The sequence below is a fragment of the Python bivittatus genome, unplaced genomic scaffold (assembly GCF_059951505.1).
Source record: "Python bivittatus isolate LINGU-HERP-01145 unplaced genomic scaffold, Pbiv_v1 ctg000080_np1212, whole genome shotgun sequence".
NCBI classification, from domain to species: domain Eukaryota; kingdom Metazoa; phylum Chordata; class Lepidosauria; order Squamata; family Pythonidae; genus Python; species Python bivittatus.
The window spans coordinates 45,718,227-45,726,061 of record NW_028277035.1 but is presented as its reverse complement, the minus strand read 5'-3'; the positions used below and the strand labels follow the sequence as shown (position 1 = coordinate 45,726,061).

Sequence of the window (7,835 nt, the reverse complement as noted above, 5' to 3'; positions counted from 1 at the left end):
TGTCAAGCCTTACTTTGGTATAATTGTGATGATTATGGCGTACAGCTTATGAAAACCCCAAATTCACAATCTCAGAAAATTAGAATATTACATGACATCAATAACACAAGGATTGGAAATAGAACAATATCGGACCTCTGCAAAGTATAAGCATGCATATGTACTCAGTACTTGGTTTGGGCCCCTTTTGCAGCAATGACTGCCGCAATGCGGCGTGGCATGGATGCTATCAGCCTGTGGCACTGCTGAGGTGTTATGGAAGACCAGGATGCTTCAATAGCGGCCTTCAGCTCCGCTGCATTGTTCGGTCTCATGTCCCTCATCTTTCTCTTGGCAATGCCCCATAGATTCTCTATGGGGTTCAGGTCAGGTGAGTTTGCTGGCCAATCAAGCACAGTAATCCCATGGTCATTGAACCAGGTTTTGGTACTTTTGGCAGTGTGGGCAGGTGCCAAGTCCTGCTGGAAAATGAAGTCAGTATCCCCATAAAGCTCGTCTGTGGAAGGAAGCATGAAGTGCTCCAAAATCTCCTGGTAGATGGCTGCGTTGACCCTGGACTTAATGAAGCACAGTGGACCAACACCAGCAGATGACATGGCTCCCCACATCAACACAGACTGTGGAAACTTCACACTGGACTTCAAGCATCGTGCATTGTGTGCCTCTCCATTCTTCCTCCAGACTCTGGGTCCTTGGTTCCCAAATGAGATGCAAAAGTTGCTCTCATCAGAAAAGAGGACTTTGGACCACTGGGCAACAGACCAGTTCTTTTTTTCTGTAGCCCAGGTAAGACGCTTCTGATGTTGTTTGTTGTTCAGGAGCGACTTGACAAGAGGAATACGACATTTGAAGCCCATGTCCAGGATCCGTCTGTGTGTGGTGGCTCTTGATGCACTAACTCCAGCCTCAGTCCACTCCTTGTGAAAGTCCCCAACACTTTTGAATGGCCTTTTCCTGACAATCCTCTCCAGGCTGCGGTCATCCCTGCTGCTTGTGCACCTTTCTCTACCACACTTTTCCCTTCCACATAACCTTCTATTGATGTGCTTTGATACAGCACTTTGGGAACATCCAACTTCTTTTGCAATTACCTTTTGGGGGTTTCCCTCCTTATGGAGGGTGTCGATGATGGTTTTCTGCACAACTGTCAGGTCAGCAGTCTTTCCCATGCTTGTGATTCCTACTAAACCAGTCTGAGAGACCATTTAAAGGCTCGGGAACCCTTTGCAGGTGTTATGGATTCATTAGCTGATTAGAGTGGGACACTGAGCCTAGAATATTGAACCTTTTCACACTATTCTAATTTTCTGAGATTGTGAATTTGGGGTTTTCATAAGCTGTATGCCATAATCATCACAATTATACCAAAATAAGGCTTGACATATCTGGCTTTGCATGTAATGCGTCTATCTCATATATTGGTTTCACCTTTTGAGTTGCCTTACTGACATAAATGAACATTTGCACGATATTCTAATTTTTCGAGTTTCACCTGTATATGTCACCATGCAGAACTCAAGTTCATACAAAGTGATTCAAATTCACAGGGCTAGACATGGAAAGTGAGGATCGGTCAGACCAGATCTGGAGTCAGCCAGAACAATCTGGATGCTATAACTGAACTTGGTGTTCTGGACAGTCATGACATCAATTAAATTATTCTTTATTCTTTATACTTTATTTAATATTTTCCTGTACCCCTTCCTATGCCAAAGCATCATGAGGCAATAAAAATAGAAGTAAAAAACTTAAGAAACAATACATTATATCAATATAAAACAATAGTCAATTAAAAAAATAAAACATATCCACTGAAAAAACGGAGTGGGAGCATATTCTCCCATATTGGAAAGGCATGGGTGAAGAAATGCCTAAAAGGTCTTCTCTTCAGTGGTTCCTGAATGTCAGAGGGAAGAGCATTCCAGCGGGGATATGTCACCACAGAGAAGGCTCACCCAGAAGTAGCCACCGGATATATAGCAGGATTACTCCTGATTATCTCAGGAAATCACTGGATCTTTTATGGGAAACAGGATCTATTTAGGGCCCAAAATGTCATGACCCAAACCTTGAATTTGGCTCAATAGCTAATTGGTGGCCAGCGCAGTCACTTCAACAAAGGTTTGATATGTTGATTACGTGCCACCAAGTCATTGTCGACTCTTAGCGACCACATAGATTTTCTCCATGATGATCAGTCCCTAACCTGGTCCTTCAGCTTTTACAACAGTGCTCTCATCACTGCTGTAACTGAGTCTATCCACCTTGCTGCTGCTCATCCTCTTCTCTTTCCTTCCATCTTTCCCAGCCTCCTCCAGTGTCAGCCCTTCCAGGTAAACCGGACAGGAAACATGACTAGATGAGCTAATTCTACTTTATTAGAAGGCTACATTAACAGAATCTTGCAAGTCTGAAAGTACAAATCTCCTGCCCTCCCTATTTACTGCCTGAGTAGTTAGGGCGGGTCCTTCCAAGTTTCTTTCTCTGGCCATTACTCTGCTGAGAACTCCTTTCTCTTTTATCTGATCATTCCCTGGGTGGCATCTCTCCCCCCCTCCCCCCAGCTTCCAAGGTCACCCTCACATTCCATCACATCCAGAGAGCTGGGTCTTCACATTATGTATCCGAAGTAGGATAATTCGAACCTGGTCATTTGTGCCTTCAGTGAGAATTCTATATGCATATATTCAATTAATTAATCAATGAAATAATGAAATAATATTTTAATTTTATGACAATTGTAAATTCTGTTTGTTTACTGATATTTTATTTTCCATCCATTATGTCCTTTTTCACTTTCTCCTTTTGCTTTTATATAGTCATTTATTTTTTTCCTTAAATGTTTTAAAATAAATTTTAAAATGTTCAAAAAATATATGCACCTGGCTAGGTGCCCCAACCAGCAATTACTCTCATCATGCACATTATACATGGCCATCTGCTTTGCTAAGCAAGATGGAGTAACAGTGGCTATGAGTGCACCATTGGAAGACCTGAAGGTTCAGGTTAGAGACAGATCATTGTGGAGAAAATCTATCTATGTGGTCTCTAGGAGTCAACACCGACTTGATGGCACATAATCAATCAATCAATCTTTAGAACTCAAAGGACTCCAAATGTATTTGTGAAAAAATGTGCATGTAAAGAAGACCCAAAGGAAGAAAAAGCTCTCCTTCTTCTGTAGAACAGTCTCAAGCCTTGACAGTGATTAAGTCACTCTGCAACGTAGTTTATTGTTTCATGACTTTTTGCTCACCGCAGTGCTTGCATTTACTGTTCAGACTGTGGGTCTGCAATAGAGTTGTGCTACAAGACAAGGCATAGTTAGCCTTTCACTAAAATCTAATATCAAAAACACACATCAAAAAAACAAAGTACAGAAAGGACCCAAACAGTAGCATCCACAGAGGTCAAAAAAGTCAAAGTGGCAGTCATGGCACTGCAATCAATGTATAAAGGGCTTCATGAATCCAATTCCTTGGCCTTCTTGCATCCCAATTTCTTCATTAATGAAGTAAGTAGGTGACTAATTACCATATGGCATCCTTCAGTTCTTGGAAGAGCCTGCCCCCACTTTCCAGTGGACAGTTCTCCAATACTCATCAAGCAATCTGAAGATGGCAGATTGGAAAGGGCTTCTCTAGAATCATGACCATATAAACCTCTCAGGTATTATAAAGTGTCCAGATAGCACAAGGTCATGATTATACATTTCCAGTGGGTGTCTTTATGACAACATCTCTATTGGAAACATTTCCATCTCAGTTCCATATCTGTCTTAGAATCAGAACCTATCCTCTGCTATTATGATGTCACTCTGATCTTTCCATGACCTAGGAAACTGCCATGATGACAGAGTTCCTGCATTCTATACTGTTAGGATTTCTTCCACCACTGTGAGGCTGCAGGACTGGTGTCCGGGTTTTTGGTCATATCTTGAGCATGTAAAGTCCCATTACAATGAGCCGCCACAAGAAAGCTGGCAGCCCTGGTCCTGCAGGACTCAGGCCTGGTTCAAGGGGTCCTGCCTCAACCTCCAAACCAAGCCTATCACATAAGTACAAAGACTATGCTGCTGTTGTAATAGATACAGGTACCGGCTACACCAAGAGTGGCCTTGCTGGAGATGAAAAGCCAAGATCCGTTGTGCCAAGTGTTGTGGGGATACCCAGGTTCAGGACAAAGGAAAGCCCTTTGTACTACATTGGAAAGAGCATTCCACAACGGCGTGCAGAGGTGAGCACGCATTTGGTAATGACTCATGGTGTGGTGACAGATTGGGATGCTCTAGAGATGCTATGGCACCATGTATTTTACACTGAACTCAGTGTATGCCCTGAAGAGTTGGCTGTGTTGGTTACAGATGCCCCTATGTCCCCAACTACCAATCGTGAAAAAATGGCTGAGCTGCTGTTTGAGAACTTTGAGGTTCCAGCCATGTTTGTTGCTCATCAGTCACTTTTGTCAGTTTATTCATATGGGCGCACTGGTGGGCTGGTGATTGGTTCTGGCTATGGAACTTCCTACACTGCTCCTGTTCATGATGGATATATCTTACCACATGCCACCTATCGCCTGGACATAGCAGGCAACGCTTTGACAGAACACATGGCCAAGCTGATGGGAGAATCTGGGAACCCTTTTCAAAAGGAAGAAATGGAAGTGGTGTGCCAGATCAAGGAGAAGTGCTGTTACATCCCTGAAGAGTATGAGTCTGAACTGAATGCAGATGAGAAGAAATACCTCATGGACTACACCCTTCCTGACAGACAGGTCATTTCCATTGGCAGTGAACGCTTTCGCTGTCCAGAAGTCCTCTTCAATCCTACCATGCTGGGCTACCCAGAAGTTGGACTTCATGTCCAAGCCCTAAACAGTATTAGAAAATGTAAGCCAGAAAGACAGGCAGACCTGCTTTCCAATGTCCTACTGGCTGGTGGCACCACCATGCTCCGTGGCTTCTCCGAAAGAATTAAGAAGGAGCTGCAAAACATGGAGCCACAGAGCAAAGTGGGCATCTTAGCTTCGCCCAACCGCACCTTCTCTGCCTGGCTGGGTGGCTCCATTGTAGCCTCACTCAATGCTTTCCAAAATGTGTGGATCAATAGACAGGCCTACGATGAGAAGGGGCCTTTCATTGTCCATCGCCACTGCTTCTAACCCAGGGGATGAGCCAGATGGGTGAGACAGGTTGAGCTGAGACGAGGGTTAAAGGGGCATCTCAACAACACGCTGTTTTTGACTATACAGCTTTTGAGTCTGTCTTATCATTATTTCTGGAAATGGGTATGAACAGGGGAATCACACTCCAAACGATCAGCTCATTTGCCCTGTGACCAAAGCGTAATTAACACACATCAGGAAGCACCAGACTGAAAAGCCTGCAACAGGAATTTGTTAAAATCCCTTTCAAGCATAAGAAAACTTCATTCAGCTAACATATGTACACTACTGATGGTTAGAGATTACAACTTTCCGTTCTAGAAGAAGGCATTATTTCTTACATACACAAATGTAAACAATGTCTCAGATACATATTACACTTATTTTTTCTCATACAGACAGTTGAACCCATCACCCAGAGGAAATAAAACTCTCTCACCACCCATTCCCTTTGCCATCTCTCCTTCACTCACTTCTGCACATTGGCTATATAACTAAAGCTCAGTATGTTGCATAGATACACTGCAATTGGAGGAAGAAAGATTAAAATAAAGGACTATGCAAAGTATGTGGCTCTTGCTGATAAATACTATAGTTAGTGAATACAGTTGCTCCTAATAAATGCTGCTGCTAGATAGAGGATCTCATTCTAAGAACATGAGTCTATGGCGCTCACAATGGGAATGGAACTGCCCAGAGTCATTGGGAGCCAGGCAGCATATAAATTTAATAAATAATAACAGTAAGGGAAATTAAAATCTGTGCTATTGTCAAGGGACAGTAATAAAGAAGTAGCAAATAGGTGTTATTTGCAATAATGAGGGCATTCTCCCTTTACCAACAGGTCGCTGGGTTTGGTGCCATGATGCAACAAGAAAGTAGCTTGTCCAAAATCTTCAGCCTACATAGCTCCCTGTTCTCAATGTATACACTGCCTTTGTTTTTCCCCTTAAACAACACTACAGCTGAGATACATTTATAGTTATCTCATAGCTACAGTGTGTATGAGCCTTAGTCTAGCTATCTGGTCAAAAGTATGCTTTTAGAGTAGGGAGGAGAAGATGATATGGTCTCTTCTCTCATGTCTCCAGAGACAATGTGCCAGGAACTTTAGAGATGGTCTTACTCCCCAAAGAACTGGGGATTCATTTTGCATCTTTTGCCCTGTCTCCATGACGATCTATGTAATTACCACTGGCGGACTATTTGTTGCCATGGCAAATTTAAATGCACACTGATCTTTGTGTGTTACACTCTGAGTCATTGGCTAAGCTGCCAGTCACCCAGCTGGGTCTGAGCATAATGTTGCCTGTTTAGCTCCATAGGAAAGGAACCAAACAGCTGGGGCTGATTATACTGGATTGCTTTATTGAAGGAACATTGAGGGTCTCAAGACATCTCAGGAGCTTGAGCCTCAGATAAGATGATCTATTGGTGAAGCCAGTGAATAAACTGTCAGTCTGTCTTCCTAATATTCCCAACATGAACTAGCATTGGTGGCAGTTCAAACCAGCAATGTGGACTCATTCTCTGTAACCTGGGCAGTTTTGACCTAAAGGTGGGTGGCTGTTTTTTTACTTAAGTGATGGCTCTCCCAATGAGCAGCTGTTTAAACCTGACTAGATCATAGCAGGCCTCAAATACACTGGGAAAGGAAGACAGCAGGAATGATCTGTCATGGTGGGAAGAAAAAAATTATTCAAGAGCCAAAGCTGTTCCATACAATTTTTTCCCCCCATTTTGGAAATAAGTTGGCATTCTCAGACAAATCACAAGTCCTTTCTGGAAGCTTAAGAAAATTCTGCACTAACCATTGTAACATATGTACTGTATACATACCAACATATACAAATACAAATACATACTTATTTATATATTTATTGTCCTGTTGCCCATTTAATGCAGATATACCTTACCAGGGCCACTTGTATAAAACCTAAGAAAAATTCTATGCCCCATGAAGTAACCAAAGGAAAATAATCATAATTTTCATAGTACTGAATGTGAAACGTTGGGCTGTATTCCAGGTAATAAGAGTAACATGTAGTGCAACCTAATCAATTATTTGGGTAAATTCTGTGACAGGCATTCTGAGAAAAAGCACAAACTGGACACAATGAAGCTGTTGCCAGTGCCTTGGGACTACCATTTGCCCGGCGCTCTCTCAGGCAGTCACAAGAGGTGTCTGGAGGTTGGAAGAGCACAACCCCAGCTTGAGTTCAGCTGAAACCCACCAATGCATAAGCAATAGCTCTCTATAATCACTTTAACTCTATCAATTAGACATGTTGTAAATATTGAGCCATGTCTGCCTCCTGCTGATTAATTGGGAATTATACTTGAGGTTACAGCACAGCGCAAAGATTAATAACTGTGTATCTTGCTGTTTTCAGGCTGTATGATTAAACTCTTGATTCAAAGCTGAATCTACAGTGCTGTGCTAATTCCCCCAGGCTTACACAGCAGTTAATTACAGACAGAGGTGGTCGGCATTTAGTATGATCATAGCTCTTGCTTGTGGAAGTGCAGCCCCTCTCAGCCTTGGCTGGAATGCACCCAGCCATTTTTTTTGGTTTTTGTTTTTTTTGAGACAGACAGACAGACAGAACGTTATTTTGGTCATTGACCAGTAAAAATACATTCTGTTCTGGCACAGGTTTGGCTATGTAGCA

At 42.6% G+C, this 7,835-nt stretch overlaps 1 pseudogene; it reads left to right on the top strand.

The window, feature by feature from the left end:
- The first annotated feature begins 3,960 nt into the window (after positions 1–3,960).
- LOC103050700 (actin-1 pseudogene) lies at positions 3,961–5,160 on the top strand (annotated as a pseudogene).
- The last annotated feature ends 2,675 nt before the right edge of the window (positions 5,161–7,835 follow it).